This window comes from Natrix helvetica, assembly GCF_964273705.1.
Source record: "Natrix helvetica genome assembly, chromosome: 8".
NCBI lineage: Eukaryota > Metazoa > Chordata > Lepidosauria > Squamata > Natricidae > Natrix > Natrix helvetica.
In genome coordinates this window covers 3,958,431-3,983,367 of record NC_138559.1, presented here as the reverse complement: position 1 = coordinate 3,983,367, position 24,937 = coordinate 3,958,431, and positions in this window count along the sequence as shown.

Below are 24,937 nucleotides of genomic sequence, written 5' to 3'. Positions count from 1 at the left end.
GAGCCTAATTCAGCCAGAAACGTAACTTTTGACATAGAGCTCAGTTTCGAACAACATACATATGTTAGTGGTGTCCTGAGTCGGGGAAGCTAAAAAAGCACTCCATTCGCAGATCTGAGCTTTCCCTGAGGAGTTAAACCAAAGCTTATATCAGAATTGGCAAAAGAGCCCAATTGAGTCAGAAACGTTACTTTTGACCCAGAGCTCAGTTCTGAATTACATACACATGTTAGTGGTGTCCTGTCGGGGAAGGTAAAAAAACCACTCCATTCGCTGATCTGAGCTTTCACTGAGGAGTTAGACCAAAGCTTATTTCAAAATTGGCAAAAGAGCCCAATTCAGCCAGAAATGTAACTTTTGACCCAGAGCTCAGTTTTGAAAAACATACATATGTTAGTGGTGTCCTGAGTCGGGGAAGCTAAAAAACCACTCCATTCGCTGATATGAGCTTTCACTGAGGAGTTAGACCAAAGCTTATATCAGAATTAGCAAAAGAGCCTAATTCAGCCAGAAACGTAACTTTTGACACAGATCTAAGTTTCGAACAACATACAAAGTTTTGTAGTATCCTGAGTCGGGAAAGCTAGAAAACCACTCCATTCGCTGATCTGAGCTTTCCCTGAGGAGTTAGACCAAAGCTTATATTAGAATTGGCAAAATAGCACAATTCAGCAATAAACGTAACTTTTGACCCAGAGCTCAGTTTCCAATAACATACAATTGTTAGTGGAGTCCTGAGTCGGGGAAGCTAAAAAACCACTCCATTCGCTGATCTGAGCTTTCACTGAGGAGTTAGACCAAAGCTTATATCAGAATTGGCAAAAGAGCCCAATTCAGCCAGAAATGTAACTTTTGACCCAAAGCTCAGTTTTGAAAAACATAAACACATTAATGGTGTCCTGAGTCGGGGAAGCTAAAAGACCACTCCATTCGCTTATCTGAGCTTTCCCTGAGGAGTTAGACCAAAGCTTCTATCAGAATTGGCAAAAGAGCCCAATTGAGCCACAAACGTAACTTTTGACCCAGAGCTCAGTTTTGAATTACATACACATGTTAGTGGTGTCCTGAGTTGGGGAAGCTAAAAAACCACTCCATTCGCTGATCTGAGCTTTCCCTGAGGAGATAGACCAAAGCTTACATCAGAATTAGCAAAAGAGCCTAATTCAGCCAGAAACGTAACTTTTGACCCAGAGCTCAGTTTCGAACAACATACATATGTTAGTGGTGTCCTGAGTCGGGGAAGCTAAAAAACCACTCCATTCGCTGATCTGAGCTTTCCCTAAGGAGTTAGACCAAAGCTTATATCAGATTTGGCAAAAGAGTGCAATTCAGCCAGAAACGTAACTTTTGACACAGAGCTCAGTTTCGAACAACATACATATGTTAGTGGAGTCCTGAGTCGGGGAAGCTAAAAAACCACTCCATTCGCTGATCTGAGCTTTCCCTGAGGAGTTAGACCAAAGCTTATATTAGAATTGGCAAAATAGCACAATTCAGCCAGAAACGTAACTTTTGACCCAGAGCTCAGTTTCGAACAACATACATATGTTAGTGGTGTCCTGAGTCGGGGAAGCTAAAAAACCACTCCATTCGCTGATCTGAGCTTTCCCTAAGGAGTTAGACCAAAGCTTATATCAGATTTGGCAAAAGAGTGCAATTCAGCCAGAAACGTAACTTTTGACCCACAACGCAGTTTCGAATAACATAAACACGTTAATGGTGTCCTGAGTCGGGGAAGCTAAAAAACCACTCCATTCGCTGATCTGAGCTTTCACTGAGGAGTTAGACCAAAGCTAATATCAGAATTAGCAAAAGAGCCTAAGTCAGCCAGAAACGTAACTTTTGACACAGATCTAAGTTTCGAACAACATACAAAGTTTTGTAGTATCCTGAGTCGGGAAAGCTAGAAAACCACTCCATTCGCTGATCTGAGCTTTCACTGAGGAGTTAGACCAAAGCTTATATCAGAACTGGCAAAAGAGCCCAATTCAGCCAGAAACGTAACTTTTGACCCCGAGCTCAGTTTCGAATAACATAAATATGTAAATGGTGTCCTGAGTCGGGGAAGCTAAAAAACCACTCCATTCGCTGATCTGAGCTTTCACTTAGGAGTTAGACCAAAGCTTATATCAGAATTAGCAAAAGAGCCTAATTCAGCCAGAAACGTAACTTTTGACACAGAGCTAAGTTTCGAACAACATACAGTTTTGTAGTATCCTGAGTCGGGAAAGCTAGAAAACCACTCCATTCGCTGATCTGAGCTTCCCTGAGGAGATAGACCAAAGCTTACATCAGAATTAGCAAAAGAGCCTAATTCAGCCAGAAATGTAACTTTTGACCCAGAACACAGTTTCGAATAACATACACATGTTAGTGGTGTTCTGTCGGGGAAGGTAAAAAAAGCCACACCATTCGCTGATCTGAGCTTTCCCTGAGGAGTTAGACCAAAGCTTATATCAGAATTAGCAAAAGAGCCTAATTCAGCCAGAAACGTAACTTTTGACACAGATCTAAGTTTCGAACAACATACAAAGTTTTGTAGTATCCTGAGTCGGGAAAGCTAGAAAACCACTCCATTCGCTGATCTGAGCTTTCCCTGAGGAGTTAGACCAAAGCTTATATTAGAATTGGCAAAATAGAACAATTCAACAAGAAACGTAACTTTTGACCCAGAGCTCAGTTTCGAACAACATACATATGTTAGTGGTGTCCTGAGTCGGGGAAGCTAAAAAACCACTCCATTCGCTGATCTAAGCTTTCCCTAAGGAGTTAGACCAAAGCTTATATCAGATTTGGCAAAAGAGTGCAATTCAGCCAGAAACGTAACTTTTGACCCACAGCGCAGTTTCGAATAACATAAACACGTTAATGGTGTCCTGAGTCGGGGAAGCTAAAAAACCACTCCATTCGCTGATCTGAGCTTTCACTGAGGAGTTAGACCAAAGCTTATATCAGAATTGGCAAAAGAGCCCAATTCAGCCAGAAATGTAACTTTTGACCCAGAGCTCAGTTTTGAAAAACATACATATGTTAGTGGTGTCCTGAGTCGGGGAAGCTAAAAAACCACTCCATTCGCTGATCTGAGCTTTCCCTAAGGAGTTAGACCAAAGCTTACATCAGAATTAGCAAAAGAGCCTAATTCAGCCAGAAATGTAACTTTTGACCCAGAACACAGTTTCGAATAACATACAAAGTTTTGTAGTATCCTGAGTCGGGAAACCTAGAAAACCACTCCATTCGCTGATCTGAGCTTTCCCTGAGGAGTTAGACTAAAGCTTATATTAGAATTGGCAAAATAGCACAATTCAACAAGAAACGTAACTTTTGACCCAGAGCTCAGTTTCCAATAACATACAATTGTTAGTGGAGTCCTGAGTCGGGGAAGCTAAAAAACCACTCCATTCGCTTATCTGAGCTTTCACTGAGGAGTTAGACCAAAGCTTATATCAGAATTGGCAAAAGAGCCCAATTCAGCCAGAAATGTAACTTTTGACCCAGAGCTAAGTTTCGAACAACATACAGTTTTGTAGTATCCTGAGTCGGGAAAGCTAGAAAACCACTCCATTCGCTGATCTGAGCTTCCCTGAGGAGATAGACCAAAGCTTACATCAGAATTAGCAAAAGAGCCTAATTCAGCCAGAAATGTAACTTTTGACCCAGAACACAGTTTCGAATAACATACACATGTTAGTGGTGTTCTGTCGGGGAAGGTAAAAAAAGCCACACCATTCGCTGATCTGAGCTTTCCCTGAGGAGTTAGACCAAAGCTTATATCAGAATTAGCAAAAGAGCCTAATTCAGCCAGAAACGTAACTTTTGACACAGATCTAAGTTTCGAACAACATACAAAGTTTTGTAGTATCCTGAGTCGGGAAAGCTAGAAAACCACTCCATTCGCTGATCTGAGCTTTCCCTGAGGAGTTAGACCAAAGCTTATATTAGAATTGGCAAAATAGAACAATTCAACAAGAAACGTAACTTTTGACCCAGAGCTCAGTTTCGAACAACATACATATGTTAGTGGTGTCCTGAGTCGGGGAAGCTAAAAAACCACTCCATTCGCTGATCTAAGCTTTCCCTAAGGAGTTAGACCAAAGCTTATATCAGATTTGGCAAAAGAGTGCAATTCAGCCAGAAACGTAACTTTTGACCCACAGCGCAGTTTCGAATAACATAAACACGTTAATGGTGTCCTGAGTCGGGGAAGCTAAAAAACCACTCCATTCGCTGATCTGAGCTTTCACTGAGGAGTTAGACCAAAGCTTATATCAGAATTGGCAAAAGAGCCCAATTCAGCCAGAAATGTAACTTTTGACCCAGAGCTCAGTTTTGAAAAACATACATATGTTAGTGGTGTCCTGAGTCGGGGAAGCTAAAAAACCACTCCATTCGCTGATCTGAGCTTTCCCTAAGGAGTTAGACCAAAGCTTACATCAGAATTAGCAAAAGAGCCTAATTCAGCCAGAAATGTAACTTTTGACCCAGAACACAGTTTCGAATAACATACAAAGTTTTGTAGTATCCTGAGTCGGGAAACCTAGAAAACCACTCCATTCGCTGATCTGAGCTTTCCCTGAGGAGTTAGACTAAAGCTTATATTAGAATTGGCATAATAGCACAATTCAACAAGAAACGTAACTTTTGACCCAGAGCTCAGTTTCCAATAACATACAATTGTTAGTGGAGTCCTGAGTCGGGGAAGCTAAAAAACCACTCCATTCGCTTATCTGAGCTTTCACTGAGGAGTTAGACCAAAGCTTATATCAGAATTGGCAAAAGAGCCCAATTCAGCCAGAAATGTAACTTTTGACCCAGAGCTCAGTTTTGAAAAACATAAACACATTAATGGTGTCCAGAGTCGGGGAAGCTAAAAAACCACTCCATTCGCTGATCTGAGCTTTCCCTGAGGAGATAGACCAAAGCTTACATCAGAATTAGGAAAAGAGCCTAATTCAGCCAGAAACGTAAGTTTTGACCCAGAGCTCAGTTTCGAACAACATACATATGTTAGTGGTGTCCTGAGTCGGGGAAGCTAAAAAAACCACTCCATTCGCTGATCTGAGCTTTCCCTAAGGAGTTAGACCAAAGCTTATATCAGATTTGGCAAAAGAGTGCAATTCAGCCAGAAACGTAACTTTTGACACAGAGCTCAGTTTCGAACAACATACATATGTTAGTGGAGTCCTGAGTCGGGGAAGCTAAAAAACCACTCCATTCGCTGATCTGAGCTTTCCCTGAGGAGTTAGACCAAAGCTTATATTAGAATTAACAAAATAGCACAATTCAGCCAGAAACGTAACTTTTGACCCAGAGCTCAGTTTCGAACAACATACATATATTAGTGGTGTCCTGAGTCGGGGAAGCTAAAAAACCACTCCATTCGCTGATCTGAGCTAACTCCTAAGGAGTTAGACCAAAGCTTATATCAGATTTGGCAAAAGAGTGCAATTCAGCCAGAAACGTAACTTTTGACCCAGAGCTCAGTTTTGAATTACATACACATGTTAGTGGTGTCCTGAGTCGGGGAAGCTAAAAAACCACTCCATTCGCTGATCTGAGCTTTCCCTGAGGAGATAGACCAAAGCTTACATCAGAATTAGCAAAAGAGCCTAATTCAGCCAGAAATGTAACTTTTGACCCAGAACACAGTTTCGAATAACATACACATGTTACTGGTGTTCTGTCGGGGAAGGTAAAAAAAGCCACAGCATTCGCTGAAATGAGCTTTCACTGAGGAGTTAGACCAAAGCTTATATCAGAATTAGCAAAAGAGCCTAATTCAGCCAGAAACGTAACTTTTGACCCAGAGCTCAGTTTCGAACAACATACAAAGTTTTGTAGTATCCTGAGTCGGGAAACCTAGAAAACCACTCCATTCGCTGATCTGAGCTTTCCCTGAGGAGTTAGACGAAAGCTTATATTAGAATTGGCAAAATAGCACAATTCAACAAGAAAGGTAACTTTTGACCCAGAGCTCAGTTTCCAATAACATACAATTGTTAGTGGAGTCCTGAGTCGGGGAAGCTAAAAAACCACTCCATTCGCTGATCTGAGCTTTCACTGAGGAGTTAGACCAAAGCTTACATCAGAATTAGCAAAAGAGCCTAATTCAGCCAGAAATGTAACTTTTGACCCAGAACACAGTTTCGAATAACATACACATGTTACTGGTGTTCTGTCGGGGAAGGTAAAAAAAGCCACAGCATTCGCTGATATGAGCTTTCACTGAGGAGTTAGACCAAAGCTTATATCAGAATTAGCAAAAGAGCCTAATTCAGCCAGAAACGTAACTTTTGACCCAGAACTCAGTTTCGAACAACATACAAAGTTTTGTAGTATCCTGAGTCGGGAAACCTAGAAAACCACTCCATTCGCTGATCTGAGCTTTCCCTAAGGAGTTAGACCAAAGCTTATATCAGATTTGGCAGAAGAGTGCAATTCAGCCAGAAACGTAACTTTTGACCCACAACGCAGTTTCGAATAACATAAACACGTTAATGGTGTCCTGAGTCGGGGAAGCTAAAAAACCACTCCATTCGCTGATCTGAGCTTTCCCTGAGGAGATAGACCAAAGCTTACATCAGAATTAGCAAAAGAGCCTAATTCAGCAAGAAATGTAACTTTTGACCCAGAACACAGTTTCAAATAACATACACATGTTACTGGTGTTCTGTCGGGGAAGGTAAAAAAAGCCAAACCATTCGCTGATATGAGCTTTCACTGAGGAGTTAGACCAAAGCTTATATCAGATTTGGCAAAAGAGTGCAATTCAGCCAGAAACGTAACTTTTGACCCACAACGCAGTTTCGAATAACATAAACACGTTAATGGTGTCCTGAGTCGGGGAAGCTAAAAAACCACTCCATTCGCTGATCTGAGCTTTCCCTGAGATAGACCAAAGCTTACATCAGAATTAGCAAAAGAGCCTAATTCAGCCAGAAACGTAACTTTTGACACAGATCTAAGTTTCGAATAACATACACATGTTAGTCGTGTCCTTTCGAGGAAGGTAAAAAAAAAACACCATTCGCTGATATGAGCTTTCCCTGAGGAGTTAGACCAAAGCTTATATCAGAATTGGCAAAAGAGCCCAATTGAGCCACAAACGTAACTTTTGACCCAGAGCTCAGTTTTGAATTACATACACATGTTAGTGGTGTCCTGAGTTGGGGAAGCTAAAAAACCACTCCATTCGCTGATCTGAGCTTTCCCTAAGGAGTTAGACCAAAGCTTATATCAGAATTGGCAAAAGAGCCTAATTCAGCCAGAAACGTAACTTTTGACTCAGAGCTCAGTTTCGAACAACATACAAAGTTTTGTAGTATCCTGAGTCGGGAAACCTAGAAAACCACTCCATTCGCTGATCTGAGCTTTCCCTGAGGAGTTAGACGAAAGCTTATATTAGAATTGGCAAAATAGCACAATTCAACAAGAAACGTAACTTTTGACCCAGAGCTCAGTTTCCAATAACATACAATTGTTAGTGGAGTCCTGAGTCGTGGAAGCTAAAAAACCACTCCATTCGCTTATCTGAGCTTTCACTGAGGAGTTAGACCAAAGCTTATATCAAATTGGCAAAAGAGCCCAATTCAGCCAGAAATGTAACTTTTGACCCAGAGCTCAGTTTTGAATTACATACACATGTTAGTGGTGTCCTGAGTCGGGGAAGCTAAAAAAACCACTCCATTCGCTGATCTGAGCTTTCCCTGAGGAGATAGACCAAAGCTTACATCAGAATTAGGAAAAGAGCCTAATTCAGCCAGAAACGTAACTTTTGACCCAGAGCTCAGTTTCGAACAACATACATATGTTAGTGGTGTCCTGAGTCGGGGAAGCTAAAAAAACCACTCCATTCGCTGATCTGAGCTTTCCCTAAGGAGTTAGACCAAAGCTTATATCAGAATTGGCAAAAGAGTGCAATTCAGCCAGAAATGTAACTTTTGACCCACAGCGCAGTTTCGAATAACATAAACACGTTAATGGTGTCCTGAGTCGGGGAAGCTAAAAAACCACTCCATTCGCTGATCTGAGCTTTCACTGAGGAGTTAGACCAAAGCTTCTATCAGAATTGGCAAAAGATCCCAATTGAGCCACAAACGTAACTTTTGAACCAGAGCTCAGTTTCGAACAACATACATATGTTAGTGGTGTCCTGAGTCGGGGAAGCTAAAAAAACCACTCCATTCGCTGATCTGAGCTTTCCCTGAGGAGATAGACCAAAGCTTACATCAGAATTAGCAAAAGAGCCTAATTCAGCCAGAAACGTAACTTTTGACCCAGAGCTCAGTTTCGAACAACATACATATGTTAGTGGTGTCCTGAGTCGGGGAAGCTAAAAAACCACTCCATTCGCTGATCTGAGCTTTCACTGAGGAGTTAGACCAAAGCTTATATCAGAATTGGCAAAAGAGCCCAATTCAGCCAGAAATGTAACTTTTGACCCAGAGCTCAGTTTTGAAAAACATAAACACATTAATGGTGTCCAGAGTCGGGGAAGCTAAAAAACCACTCCATTCGCTGATCTGAGCTTTCCCTGAGGAGATAGACCAAAGCTTACATCAGAATTAGGAAAAGAGCCTAATTCAGCCAGAAACGTAAGTTTTGACCCAGAGCTCAGTTTCGAACAACATACATATGTTAGTGGTGTCCTGAGTCGGGGAAGCTAAAAAAACCACTCCATTCGCTGATCTGAGCTTTCCCTAAGGAGTTAGACCAAAGCTTATATCAGATTTGGCAAAAGAGTGCAATTCAGCCAGAAACGTAACTTTTGACACAGAGCTCAGTTTCGAACAACATACATATGTTAGTGGAGTCCTGAGTCGGGGAAGCTAAAAAACCACTCCATTCGCTGATCTGAGCTTTCCCTGAGGAGTTAGACCAAAGCTTATATTAGAATTAACAAAATAGCACAATTCAGCCAGAAACGTAACTTTTGACCCAGAGCTCAGTTTCGAACAACATACATATATTAGTGGTGTCCTGAGTCGGGGAAGCTAAAAAACCACTCCATTCGCTGATCTGAGCTAACTCCTAAGGAGTTAGACCAAAGCTTATATCAGATTTGGCAAAAGAGTGCAATTCAGCCAGAAACGTAACTTTTGACCCAGAGCTCAGTTTTGAATTACATACACATGTTAGTGGTGTCCTGAGTCGGGGAAGCTAAAAAACCACTCCATTCGCTGATCTGAGCTTTCCCTGAGGAGATAGACCAAAGCTTACATCAGAATTAGCAAAAGAGCCTAATTCAGCCAGAAATGTAACTTTTGACCCAGAACACAGTTTCGAATAACATACACATGTTACTGGTGTTCTGTCGGGGAAGGTAAAAAAAGCCACAGCATTCGCTGAAATGAGCTTTCACTGAGGAGTTAGACCAAAGCTTATATCAGAATTAGCAAAAGAGCCTAATTCAGCCAGAAACGTAACTTTTGACCCAGAGCTCAGTTTCGAACAACATACAAAGTTTTGTAGTATCCTGAGTCGGGAAACCTAGAAAACCACTCCATTCGCTGATCTGAGCTTTCCCTGAGGAGTTAGACGAAAGCTTATATTAGAATTGGCAAAATAGCACAATTCAACAAGAAAGGTAACTTTTGACCCAGAGCTCAGTTTCCAATAACATACAATTGTTAGTGGAGTCCTGAGTCGGGGAAGCTAAAAAACCACTCCATTCGCTGATCTGAGCTTTCACTGAGGAGTTAGACCAAAGCTTACATCAGAATTAGCAAAAGAGCCTAATTCAGCCAGAAATGTAACTTTTGACCCAGAACACAGTTTCGAATAACATACACATGTTACTGGTGTTCTGTCGGGGAAGGTAAAAAAAGCCACAGCATTCGCTGATATGAGCTTTCACTGAGGAGTTAGACCAAAGCTTATATCAGAATTAGCAAAAGAGCCTAATTCAGCCAGAAACGTAACTTTTGACCCAGAACTCAGTTTCGAACAACATACAAAGTTTTGTAGTATCCTGAGTCGGGAAACCTAGAAAACCACTCCATTCGCTGATCTGAGCTTTCCCTAAGGAGTTAGACCAAAGCTTATATCAGATTTGGCAGAAGAGTGCAATTCAGCCAGAAACGTAACTTTTGACCCACAACGCAGTTTCGAATAACATAAACACGTTAATGGTGTCCTGAGTCGGGGAAGCTAAAAAACCACTCCATTCGCTGATCTGAGCTTTCCCTGAGGAGATAGACCAAAGCTTACATCAGAATTAGCAAAAGAGCCTAATTCAGCAAGAAATGTAACTTTTGACCCAGAACACAGTTTCAAATAACATACACATGTTACTGGTGTTCTGTCGGGGAAGGTAAAAAAAGCCAAACCATTCGCTGATATGAGCTTTCACTGAGGAGTTAGACCAAAGCTTATATCAGATTTGGCAAAAGAGTGCAATTCAGCCAGAAACGTAACTTTTGACCCACAACGCAGTTTCGAATAACATAAACACGTTAATGGTGTCCTGAGTCGGGGAAGCTAAAAAACCACTCCATTCGCTGATCTGAGCTTTCCCTGAGATAGACCAAAGCTTACATCAGAATTAGCAAAAGAGCCTAATTCAGCCAGAAACGTAACTTTTGACACAGATCTAAGTTTCGAATAACATACACATGTTAGTCGTGTCCTTTCGAGGAAGGTAAAAAAAAAACACCATTCGCTGATATGAGCTTTCCCTGAGGAGTTAGACCAAAGCTTATATCAGAATTGGCAAAAGAGCCCAATTGAGCCACAAACGTAACTTTTGACCCAGAGCTCAGTTTTGAATTACATACACATGTTAGTGGTGTCCTGAGTTGGGGAAGCTAAAAAACCACTCCATTCGCTGATCTGAGCTTTCCCTAAGGAGTTAGACCAAAGCTTATATCAGAATTGGCAAAAGAGCCTAATTCAGCCAGAAACGTAACTTTTGACTCAGAGCTCAGTTTCGAACAACATACAAAGTTTTGTAGTATCCTGAGTCGGGAAACCTAGAAAACCACTCCATTCGCTGATCTGAGCTTTCCCTGAGGAGTTAGACGAAAGCTTATATTAGAATTGGCAAAATAGCACAATTCAACAAGAAACGTAACTTTTGACCCAGAGCTCAGTTTCCAATAACATACAATTGTTAGTGGAGTCCTGAGTCGTGGAAGCTAAAAAACCACTCCATTCGCTTATCTGAGCTTTCACTGAGGAGTTAGACCAAAGCTTATATCAAATTGGCAAAAGAGCCCAATTCAGCCAGAAATGTAACTTTTGACCCAGAGCTCAGTTTTGAATTACATACACATGTTAGTGGTGTCCTGAGTCGGGGAAGCTAAAAAAACCACTCCATTCGCTGATCTGAGCTTTCCCTGAGGAGATAGACCAAAGCTTACATCAGAATTAGGAAAAGAGCCTAATTCAGCCAGAAACGTAACTTTTGACCCAGAGCTCAGTTTCGAACAACATACATATGTTAGTGGTGTCCTGAGTCGGGGAAGCTAAAAAAACCACTCCATTCGCTGATCTGAGCTTTCCCTAAGGAGTTAGACCAAAGCTTATATCAGAATTGGCAAAAGAGTGCAATTCAGCCAGAAATGTAACTTTTGACCCACAGCGCAGTTTCGAATAACATAAACACGTTAATGGTGTCCTGAGTCGGGGAAGCTAAAAAACCACTCCATTCGCTGATCTGAGCTTTCACTGAGGAGTTAGACCAAAGCTTCTATCAGAATTGGCAAAAGATCCCAATTGAGCCACAAACGTAACTTTTGAACCAGAGCTCAGTTTCGAACAACATACATATGTTAGTGGTGTCCTGAGTCGGGGAAGCTAAAAAAACCACTCCATTCGCTGATCTGAGCTTTCCCTGAGGAGATAGACCAAAGCTTACATCAGAATTAGCAAAAGAGCCTAATTCAGCCAGAAACGTAACTTTTGACCCAGAGCTCAGTTTCGAACAACATACATATGTTAGTGGTGTCCTGAGTCGGGGAAGCTAAAAAACCACTCCATTCGCTGATCTGAGCTTTCCCTAAGGAGTTAGACCAAAGCTTATATCAGAATTGGCAAAAGAGCCCAATTCAGCCAGAAATGTAACTTCTGACCCAGAGCTCCGTTTTGAAAAACATAAACACATTAATGGTGTCCTGAGTCGGGGAAGCTAGAAAACCACTCTATTCGCTGATCTGAGCTTTCCCTGAGGAGATAGACCAAAGCTTACATCAGAATTAGCAAAAGAGCCTAATTCAGCCAGAAACGTAACTTTTGACACAGAGCTAAATTTCGAACAACATACAAAGTTTTGTAGTATCCTGAGTTCGGAAAGCTAGAAAACCACTCCATTCGCTGATCTGAGCTTTCCCTGAGGAGTTAGACCAAAGTTATATTAGAATTGGCAAAATAGCACAATTCAACAAGAAACGTAACTTTTGACCCCGAGCTCAGTTTCGAATAACATAAATATGTAAATGGTGTCCTGAGTCGGGGAAGCTAAAAAACCACTCCATTCGCTGATCTGAGCTTCAACTGAGGAGTTAGACCAAAGCTTACATCAGAATTAGCAAAAGAGCCTAATTCAGCCAGAAACGTAACTTTTGACATAGAGCTCAGTTTCGAACAACATACATATGTTAGTGGTGTCCTGAGTCGGGGAAGCTAAAAAAGCACTCCATTCGCAGATCTGAGCTTTCCCTGAGGAGTTAAACCAAAGCTTATATCAGAATTGGCAAAAGAGCCCAATTGAGTCAGAAACGTTACTTTTGACCCAGAGCTCAGTTCTGAATTACATACACATGTTAGTGGTGTCCTGTCGGGGAAGGTAAAAAAACCACTCCATTCGCTGATCTGAGCTTTCACTGAGGAGTTAGACCAAAGCTTATTTCAAAATTGGCAAAAGAGCCCAATTCAGCCAGAAATGTAACTTTTGACCCAGAGCTCAGTTTTGAAAAACATACATATGTTAGTGGTGTCCTGAGTCGGGGAAGCTAAAAAACCACTCCATTCGCTGATATGAGCTTTCACTGAGGAGTTAGACCAAAGCTTATATCAGAATTAGCAAAAGAGCCTAATTCAGCCAGAAACGTAACTTTTGACACAGATCTAAGTTTCGAACAACATACAAAGTTTTGTAGTATCCTGAGTCGGGAAAGCTAGAAAACCACTCCATTCGCTGATCTGAGCTTTCCCTGAGGAGTTAGACCAAAGCTTATATTAGAATTGGCAAAATAGCACAATTCAGCAATAAACGTAACTTTTGACCCAGAGCTCAGTTTCCAATAACATACAATTGTTAGTGGAGTCCTGAGTCGGGGAAGCTAAAAAACCACTCCATTCGCTGATCTGAGCTTTCACTGAGGAGTTAGACCAAAGCTTATATCAGAATTGGCAAAAGAGCCCAATTCAGCCAGAAATGTAACTTTTGACCCAAAGCTCAGTTTTGAAAAACATAAAGACATTAATGGTGTCCTGAGTCGGGGAAGCTAAAAGACCACTCCATTCGCTTATCTGAGCTTTCCCTGAGGAGTTAGACCAAAGCTTCTATCAGAATTGGCAAAAGAGCCCAATTGAGCCACAAACGTAACTTTTGACCCAGAGCTCAGTTTTGAATTACATACACATGTTAGTGGTGTCCTGAGTCGGGGAAGCTAAAAAACCACTCCATTCGCTGATCTGAGCTTTCCCTGAGGAGATAGACCAAAGCTTACATCAGAATTAGCAAAAGAGCCTAATTCAGCCAGAAACGTAACTTTTGACCCAGAGCTCAGTTTCGAACAACATACATATGTTAGTGGTGTCCTGAGTCGGGGAAGCTAAAAAACCACTCCATTCGCTGATCTGAGCTTTCCCTAAGGAGTTAGACCAAAGCTTATATCAGATTTGGCAAAAGAGTGCAATTCAGCCAGAAACGTAACTTTTGACACAGAGCTCAGTTTCGAACAACATACATATGTTAGTGGAGTCCTGAGTCGGGGAAGCTAAAAAACCACTCCATTCGCTGATCTGAGCTTTCCCTGAGGAGTTAGACCAAAGCTTATATTAGAATTGGCAAAATAGCACAATTCAGCCAGAAAGGTAACTTTTGACCCAGAGCTCAGTTTCGAACAACATACATATGTTAGTGGTGTCCTGAGTCGGGGAAGCTAAAAAACCACTCCATTCGCTGATCTGAGCTTTCCCTAAGGAGTTAGACCAAAGCTTATATCAGATTTGGCAAAAGAGTGCAATTCAGCCAGAAACGTAACTTTTGACCCACAACGCAGTTTCGAATAACATAAACACGTTAATGGTGTCCTGAGTCGGGGAAGCTAAAAAACCACTCCATTCGCTGATCTGAGCTTTCACTGAGGAGTTAGACCAAAGCTAATATCAGAATTAGCAAAAGAGCCTAATTCAGCCAGAAACGTAACTTTTGACACAGATCTAAGTTTCGAACAACATACAAAGTTTTGTAGTATCCTGAGTCGGGAAAGCTAGAAAACCACTCCATTCGCTGATCTGAGCTTTCACTGAGGAGTTAGACCAAAGCTTATATCAGAACTGGCAAAAGAGCCCAATTCAGCCAGAAACGTAACTTTTGACCCCGAGCTCAGATTCGAATAACATAAATATGTAAATGGTGTCCTGAGTCGGGGAAGCTAAAAAACCACTCCATTCGCTGATCTGAGCTTTCACTTAGGAGTTAGACCAAAGCTTATATCAGAATTAGCAAAAGAGCCTAATTCAGCCAGAAACGTAACTTTTGACACAGAGCTAAGTTTCGAACAACATACAGTTTTGTAGTATCCTGAGTCGGGAAAGCGAGAAAACCACTCCATTCGCTGATCTGAGCTTCCCTGAGGAGATAGACCAAAGCTTACATCAGAATTAGCAAAAGAGCCTAATTCAGCCAGAAATGTAACTTTTGACCCAGAACACAGTTTCGAATAACATACACATGTTAGTGGTGTTCTGTCGGGGAAGGTAAAAAAAGCCACACCATTCGCTGATCTGAGCTTTCCCTGAGGAGTTAGACCAAAGCTTATATTAGAATTAGCAAAAGAGCCTAATTCAGCCAGAAACGTAACTTTTGACACAGATCTAAGTTTCGAACAACATACAAAGTTTTGTAGTATCCTGAGTCGGGAAAGCTAGAAAACCACTCCATTCGCTGATCTGAGCTTTCCCTGAGGAGTTAGACCAAAGCTTATATTAGAATTGGCAAAATAGCACAATTCAGCAATAAACGTAACTTTTGACCCAGAGCTCAGTTTCCAATAACATACAATTGTTAGTGGAGTCCTGAGTCGGGGAAGCTAAAAAACCACTCCATTCGCTGATCTGAGCTTTCACTGAGGAGTTAGACCAAAGCTTATATCAGAATTGGCAAAAGAGCCCAATTCAGCCAGAAATGTAACTTTTGACCCAAAGCTCAGTTTTGAAAAACATAAAGACATTAATGGTGTCCTGAGTCGGGGAAGCTAAAAGACCACTCCATTCGCTTATCTGAGCTTTCCCTGAGGAGTTAGACCAAAGCTTCTATCAGAATTGGCAAAAGAGCCCAATTGAGCCACAAACGTAACTTTTGACCCAGAGCTCAGTTTTGAATTACATACACATGTTAGTGGTGTCCTGAGTCGGGGAAGCTAAAAAACCACTCCATTCGCTGATCTGAGCTTTCCCTGAGGAGATAGACCAAAGCTTACATCAGAATTAGCAAAAGAGCCTAATTCAGCCAGAAACGTAACTTTTGACCCAGAGCTCAGTTTCGAACAACATACATATGTTAGTGGTGTCCTGAGTCGGGGAAGCTAAAAAACCACTCCATTCGCTGATCTGAGCTTTCCCTAAGGAGTTAGACCAAAGCTTATATCAGATTTGGCAAAAGAGTGCAATTCAGCCAGAAACGTAACTTTTGACACAGAGCTCAGTTTCGAACAACATACATATGTTAGTGGAGTCCTGAGTCGGGGAAGCTAAAAAACCACTCCATTCGCTGATCTGAGCTTTCCCTGAGGAGTTAGACCAAAGCTTATATTAGAATTGGCAAAATAGCACAATTCAGCCAGAAAGGTAACTTTTGACCCAGAGCTCAGTTTCGAACAACATACATATGTTAGTGGTGTCCTGAGTCGGGGAAGCTAAAAAACCACTCCATTCGCTGATCTGAGCTTTCCCTAAGGAGTTAGACCAAAGCTTATATCAGATTTGGCAAAAGAGTGCAATTCAGCCAGAAACGTAACTTTTGACCCACAACGCAGTTTCGAATAACATAAACACGTTAATGGTGTCCTGAGTCGGGGAAGCTAAAAAACCACTCCATTCGCTGATCTGAGCTTTCACTGAGGAGTTAGACCAAAGCTAATATCAGAATTAGCAAAAGAGCCTAATTCAGCCAGAAACGTAACTTTTGACACAGATCTAAGTTTCGAACAACATACAAAGTTTTGTAGTATCCTGAGTCGGGAAAGCTAGAAAACCACTCCATTCGCTGATCTGAGCTTTCACTGAGGAGTTAGACCAAAGCTTATATCAGAACTGGCAAAAGAGCCCAATTCAGCCAGAAACGTAACTTTTGACCCCGAGCTCAGATTCGAATAACATAAATATGTAAATGGTGTCCTGAGTCGGGGAAGCTAAAAAACCACTCCATTCGCTGATCTGAGCTTTCACTTAGGAGTTAGACCAAAGCTTATATCAGAATTAGCAAAAGAGCCTAATTCAGCCAGAAACGTAACTTTTGACACAGAGCTAAGTTTCGAACAACATACAGTTTTGTAGTATCCTGAGTCGGGAAAGCGAGAAAACCACTCCATTCGCTGATCTGAGCTTCCCTGAGGAGATAGACCAAAGCTTACATCAGAATTAGCAAAAGAGCCTAATTCAGCCAGAAATGTAACTTTTGACCCAGAACACAGTTTCGAATAACATACACATGTTAGTGGTGTTCTGTCGGGGAAGGTAAAAAAAGCCACACCATTCGCTGATCTGAGCTTTCCCTGAGGAGTTAGACCAAAGCTTATATTAGAATTAGCAAAAGAGCCTAATTCAGCCAGAAACGTAACTTTTGACACAGATCTAAGTTTCGAACAACATACAAAGTTTTGTAGTATCCTGAGTCGGGAAAGCTAGAAAACCACTCCATTCGCTGATCTGAGCTTTCCCTGAGGAGTTAGACCAAAGCTTATATTAGAATTGGCAAAATAGAACAATTCAACAAGAAACGTAACTTTTGACCCAGAGCTCAGTTTCGAACAACATACATATGTTAGTGGTGTCCTGAGTCGGGGAAGCTAAAAAACCACTCCATTCGCTGATCTGAGCTTTCCCTAAGGAGTTAGACCAAAGCTTATATCAGATTTGGCAAAAGAGTGCAATTCAGCCAGAAACGTAACTTTTGACCCACAGCGCAGTATCGAATAACATAAACACGTTAATGGTGTCCTGAGTCGGGGAAGCTAAAAAACCACTCCATTCGCTGATCTGAGCTTTCACTGAGGAGTTAGACCAAAGCTTATATCAGAATTGGCAAAAGAGTCCAATTCAGCCAGAAATGTAACTTTTGACCCAGAGCTCAGTTTTGAAAAACATACATATGTTAGTGGTGTCCTGAGTCGGGGAAGCTAAAAAACCAATCCATTCGTTGATCTGAGCTTTCCCTAAGGAGTTAGACCAAAGCTTATATCAGATTTGGCAAAAGAGTGCAATTCAGCCAGAAACGTAACTTTTGACCCAGAGCTCAGTTTCGAACAACATACATATGTTAGTGGTGTCCTGAGTCGGGGAAGCTAAAAAACCACTCCATTCGCTGATCTGAGCTTTCCCTAAGGAGTTAGACCAAAGCTTATATCAGATTTGGCAAAAGAGTGCAATTCAGCCAGAAACGTAACTTTTGACACAGAGCTCAGTTTCGAACAACATACATATGTTAGTGGAGTCCTGAGTCGGGGAAGCTAAAAAACCACTCCATTCGCTGATCTGAGCTTTCCCTGAGGAGTTAGACCAAAGCTTATATTAGAATTGGCAAAATAGCACAATTCAGCCAGAAAGGTAACTTTTGACCCAGAGCTCAGTTTCGAACAACATACATATGTTAGTGGTGTCCTGAGTCGGGGAAGCTAAAAAACCACTCCATTCGCTGATCTGAGCTTTCCCTAAGGAGTTAGACCAAAGCTTATATCAGATTTGGCAAAAGAGTGCAATTCAGCCAGAAACGTAACTTTTGACCCACAACGCAGTTTCGAATAACATAAACACGTTAATGGTGTCCTGAGTCGGGGAAGCTAAAAAACCACTCCATTCGCTGATCTGAGCTTTCACTGAGGAGTTAGACCAAAGCTAATATCAGAATTAGCAAAAGAGCCTAATTCAGCCAGAAACGTAACTTTTGACACAGATCTAAGTTTCGAACAACATACAAAGTTTTGTAGTATCCTGAGTCGGGAAAGCTAGAAAACCACTCCATTCGCTGATCTGAGCTTTCACTGAGGAGTTAGACCAAAGCTTATATCAGAACTGGCAAAAGAGCCCAATTCAGCCAGAAACGTAACTTTTGACCCCGAGCTCAGATTCGAATAACATAAATATGTAAATGGTGTCCTGAGTCGGGGAAGCTAAAAAACCACTCCATTCGCTGATCTGAGCTTTCACTTAGGAGTTAGACCAAAGCTTATATCAGAATTAGCAAAAGAGCCTAATTCAGCCAGAAACGTAACTTTTGACACAGAGCTAAGTTTCGAACAACATACAGTTTTGTAGTATCCTGAGTCGGGAAAGCTAGAAAACCACTCCATTCGCTGATCTGAGCTTCCCTGAGGAGATAGACCAAAGCTTACATCAGAATTAGCAAAAGAGCCTAATTCAGCCAGAAATGTAACTTTTGACCCAGAACACAGTTTCGAATAACATACACATGTTACTGGTGTTCTGTCGGGGAAGGTAAAAAAAGCCACACCATTCGCTGATCTGAGCTTTCCCTGAGGAGTTAGACCAAAGCTTATATCAGAATTAGCAAAAGAGCCTAATTCAGCCAGAAACGTAACTTTTGACACAGATCTAAGTTTCGAACAACATACAAAGTTTTGTAGTATCCTGAGTCGGGAAAGCTAGAAAACCACTCCATTCGCTGATCTGAGCTTTCCCTGAGGAGTTAGACCAAAGCTTATATTAGAATTGGCAAAATAGAACAATTCAACAAGAAACGTAACTTTTGACCCAGAGCTCAGTTTCGAACAACATACATATGTTAGTGGTGTCCTGAGTCGGGGAAGCTAAAAAACCACTCCATTCGCTGATCTGAGCTTTCCCTAAGGAGTTAGACCAAAGCTTATATCAGATTTGGCAAAAGAGTGCAATTCAGCCAGAAACGTAACTTTTGACCCACAGCGCAGTATCGAATAACATAAACACGTTAATGGTGTCCTGAGTCGGGGAAGCTAAAAAACCACTCCATTCGCTGATCTGAGCTTTCACTGAGGAGTTAGACCAAAGCTTATATCAGAATTGGCAAAAGAGCCCAATTCAGCCAGAAATGTAACTTTTGACCCAGAGCTCAGTTTTGAAAAACATACATATGTTAGTGGTGTCCTGAGTCGGGGAAGCTAAAAAACCAATCCATTCGTTGATCTGAGCTTTCCCTAAGGAGTTAGACCAAAGCTTATATCAGATTTGGCAAAAGAGTGCAATTCAGCCAGAAACGTAACTTTTGACACAGAGCTCAGTTTCGAACAACATACATATGTTAGTGGAGTCCTGAGTCGGGGAAGCTAAAAAACCACTCCATTCGCTGATCTGAGCTTTCCCTGAGGAGATAGACCAAAGCTTACATCAGAATTAGCAAAAGAGCCTAATTCAGCCAGAAATGTAACTTTTGACCCAGAACACAGTTTCGAATAACATACACATGTTACTGGTGTTCTGTCGGGGAAGGTAAAAAAAGCCACAGCATTCGCTGATATGAGCTTTCACTGAGGAGTTAGACCAAAGTTTATATCAGAATTAGCAAAAGAGCCTAATTCAGCCAGAAACGTAACTTTTGACCCAGAGCTCAGTTTCGAACAACATACAAAGTTTTGTAGTATCCTGAGTCGGGAAACCTAGAAAACCACTCCATTCGCTGATCTGAGCTTTCCCTGAGGAGATAGACGAAAGCTTATATTAGAATTGGCAAAAGAGCCTAATTCAGCCAGAAACGTAACTTTTGACACAGATCTAAGTTTCGAACAACATACAAAGTTTTGTAGTATCCTGAGTCGGGAAAGCTAGAAAACCACTCCATTCGCTGATCTGAGCTTTCCCTGAGGAGTTAGACCAAAGCATATATTAGAATTGGCAAAATAGAACAATTCAACAAGAAACGTAACTTTTGACCCAGAGCTCAGTTTCGAACAACATACATATGTTAGTGGTGTCCTGAGTCGGGGAAGCTAAAAAACCACTCCATTCGCTGATCTGAGCTTTCCCTAAGGAGTTAGACCAAAGCTTATATCAGATTTGGCAAAAGAGTGCAATTCAGCCAGAAACGTAACTTTTGACCCACAGCGCAGTTTCGAATAACATAAACACGTTAATGGTGTCCTGAGTCGGGGAAGCTAAAAAACCACTCCATTCGCTGATCTGAGCTTTCACTGAGGAGTTAGACCAAAGCTTATATCAGAATTGGCAAAAGAGCCCAATTCAGCCAGAAATGTAACTTTTGACCCAGAGCTCAGTTTTGAAAAACATACATATGTTAGTGGTGTCCTGAGTCGGGGAAGCTAAAAAACCACTCCATTCGCTTATCTGAGCTTTCACTGAGGAGTTAGACCAAAGCTTATATCAGAATTGGCAAAAGAGCCCAATTCAGCCAGAAATGTAACTTTTGACCCACAACGCAGTTTCGAATAACATAAACACGTTAATGGTGTCCAGAGTCGAGGAAGCTAAAAAACCACTCCATTCGCTGATCTGAGCTTTCCCTGAGGAGTTAGACCAAAGCTTATATTAGAATTAACAAAATAGCACAATTCAGCCAGAAACGTAACTTTTGACCCAGAGCTCAGTTTCCAATAACATACAATTGTTAGTGGAGTCCTGAGTCGGGGAAGCTAAAAAACCACTCCATTCGCTGATCTGAGCTTTCACTGAGGAGTTAGACCAAAGTTTATATCAGAATTAGCAAAAGAGCCTAATTCAGCCAGAAACGTAACTTTTGACCCAGAGCTCAGTTTCGAACAACATACAAAGTTTTGTAGTATCCTGAGTCGGGAAACCTAGAAAACCACTCCATTCGCTGATCTGAGCTTTCCTTGAGGAGATAGACGAAAGCTTATATCAGAATTAGCAAAAGAGCCTAATTCAGCCAGAAACGTAACTTTTGACCCAGAGCTCAGTTTCGAACAACATACAAAGTTTTGTAGTATCCTGAGTCGGGAAACCTAGAAAACCACTCCATTCGCTGATCTGAGCTTTCCCTGAGGAGTTAGACGAAAGCTTATATTAGAATTGGCAAAATAGCACAATTCAACAAGAAAGATAACTTTTGACCCAGAGCTCAGTTTCCAATAACATACAATTGTTAGTGGAGTCCTGAGTCGGGGAAGCTAAAAAACCACTCCATTCGCTGATCTGAGCTTTCACTGAGGAGTTAGACCAAAGCTTACATCAGAATTAGCAAAAGAGCCTAATTCAGCCAGAAATGTAACTTTTGACCCAGAACACAGTTTCGAATAACATACACATGTTACTGGTGTTCTGTCGGGGAAGGTAAAAAAAGCCACAGCATTCGCTGATATGAGCTTTCACTGAGGAGTTAGACCAAAGCTTATATCAGAATTAGCAAAAGAGCCTAATTCAGCCAGAAACGTAACTTTTGACCCAGAACTCAGTTTCGAACAACATACAAAGTTTTGTAGTATCCTGAGTCGGGAAACCTAGAAAACCACTCCATTCGCTGATCTGAGCTTTCCCTAAGGAGTTAGACCAAAGCTTATATCAGATTTGGCAGAAGAGTGCAATTCAGCCAGAAACGTAACTTTTGACCCACAACGCAGTTTCGAATAACATAAACACGTTAATGGTGTCCTGAGTCGGGGAAGCTAAAAAACCACTCCATTCGCTGATCTGAGCTTTCCCTGAGGAGATAGACCAAAGCTTACATCAGAATTAGCAAAAGAGCCTAATTCAGCAAGAAATGTAACTTTTGACCCAGAACACAGTTTCAAATAACATACACATGTTACTGGTGTTCTGTCGGGGAAGGTAAAAAAAGCCAAACCATTCGCTGATATGAGCTTTCACTGAGGAGTTAGACCAAAGCTTATATCAGATTTGGCAAAAGAGTGCAATTCAGCCAGAAACGTAACTTTTGACCCACAACGCAGTTTCGAATAACATAAACACGTTAATGGTGTCCTGAGTCGGGGAAGCTAAAAAACCACTCCATTCGCTGATGTGAGCTTTCCCTGAGATAGACCAAAGCTTACATCAGAATTAGCAAAAGAGCCTAATTCAGCCAGAAACGTAACTTTTGACACAGATCTAAGTTTCGAATAACATACACATGTTAGTCGTGTCCTTTCGAGGATTGTAAAAAAAAAACACCATTCGCTGATATGAGCTTTCCCTGAGGAGTTAGACCAAAGCTTATATCAGAATTGGCAAAAGAGCCCAATTGAGCCACAAACGTAACTTTTGACCCAGAGCTCAGTTTTGAATTACATACACATGTTAGTGGTGTCCTGAGTTGGGGAAGCTAAAAAACCACTCCATTCGCTGATCTGAGCTTTCCCTAAGGAGTTAGACCAAAGCTTATATCAGAATTGGCAAAAGAGCCTAATTCAGCCAGAAACGTAACTTTTGACTCAGAGCTCAGTTTCGAACAACATACAAAGTTTTGTAGTATCCTGAGTCGGGAAACCTAGAAAACCACTCCATTCGCTGATCTGAGCTTTCCCTGAGGAGTTAGACGAAAGCTTATATTAGAATTGGCAAAATAGCACAATTCAACAAGAAACGTAACTTTTGACCCAGAGCTCAGTTTCCAATAACATACAATTGTTAGTGGAGTCCTGAGTCGTGGAAGCTAAAAAACCACTCCATTCGCTTATCTGAGCTTTCACTGAGGAGTTAGACCAAAGCTTATATCAGAATTGGCAAAAGAGCCCAATTCAGCCAGAAATGTAACTTTTGACCCAGAGCTCAGTTTTGAATTACATACACATGTTAGTGGTGTCCTGAGTCGGGGAAGCTAAAAAAACCACTCCATTCGCTGATCTGAGCTTTCCCTGAGGAGATAGACCAAAGCTTACATCAGAATTAGCAAAAGAGCCTAATTCAGCCAGAAACGTAACTTTTCACCCAGAGCTCAGTTTCGAACAACATACATATGTTAGTGGTGTCCTGAGTCGGGGAAGCTAAAAAAACCACTCCATTCGCTGATCTGAGCTTTCCCTAAGGAGTTAGACCAAAGCTTATATCAGATTTGGCAAAAGAGTGCAATTCAGCCAGAAACGTAACTTTTGACACAGAGCTCAGTTTCGAACAACATACATATGTTAGTGGAGTCCTGAGTCGGGGAAGCTAAAAAACCACTCCATTCGCTGATCTGAGCTTTCCCTGAGGAGTTAGACCAAAGTTATATTAGAATTGGCAAAATAGCACAATTCAGCCAGAAACGTAACTTTTGACATAGAGCTCAGTTTCGAACAACATACATATGTTAGTGGTGTCCTGAGTCGGGGAAGCTAAAAAACCACTCCATTCGCTGATCTGAGCTTTCCCTAAGGAGTTAGACCAAAGCTTATATCAGAAATGGCAAAAGAGTGCAATTAAGCCAGAAATGTAACTTTTGACCCACAGCGCAGTTTCGAATAACATAAACACGTTAATGGTGTCCTGAGTCGGGGAAGCTAAAAAACCACTCCATTCGCTGATCTGAGCTTTCACTGAGGAGTTAGACCAAAGCTTACATCAGAATTGGCAAAAGATCCCAATTGAGCCACAAACATAACTTTTGAACCAGAGCTCAGTTTCGAACAACATACATATGTTAGTGGTGTCCTGAGTCGGGGAAGCTAAAAAACCACTCCATTCGCTGATCTGAGCTTTCCCTAAGGAGTTAGACCAAAGCTTATATCAGAATTGGCAAAAGAGCCCAATTCAGCCAGAAATGTAACTTTTGACCCAGAGCTCCGTTTTGAAAAACATAAACACATTAATGGTGTCCTGAGTCGGGGAAGCTAGAAAACCACTCTATTCGCTGATCTGAGCTTTCCCTGAGGAGATAGACCAAAGCTTACATCAGAATTAGCAAAAGAGCCTAATTCAGCCAGAAACGTAACTTTTGACACAGATCTAAGTTTCGAACAACATACAAAGTTTTGTAGTATCCCGAGTCGGGAAAGCTAGAAAACCACTCCATTCGCTGATCTGAGGTTTCCCTGAGGAGTTAGACCAAAGCTTACATCAGAATTAGCAAAAGAGCCTAATTCAGCCAGAAATGTAACTTTTGACCCAGAACACAGTTTCGAATAACATACACATGTTACTGGTGTTCTGTCGGGGAAGGTAAAAAAAGCCACAGCATTCGCTGATATGAGCTTTCACTGAGGAGTTAGACCAAAGTTTATATCAGAATTAGCAAAAGAGCCTAATTCAGCCAGAAACGTAACTTTTGACCCAGAGCTCAGTTTCGAACAACATACAAAGTTTTGTAGTATCCTGAGTCGGGAAACCTAGAAAACCACTCCATTCGCTGATCTGAGCTTTCCCTGAGGAGATAGACGAAAGCTTATATTAGAATTGGCAAAAGAGCCTAATTCAGCCAGAAACGTAACTTTTGACACAGATCTAAGTTTCGAACAACATACAAAGTTTTGTAGTATCCTGAGTCGGGAAAGCTAGAAAACCACTCCATTCGCTGATCTGAGCTTTCCCTGAGGAGTTAGACCAAAGCATATATTAGAATTGGCAAAATAGAACAATTCAACAAGAAACGTAACTTTTGACCCAGAGCTCA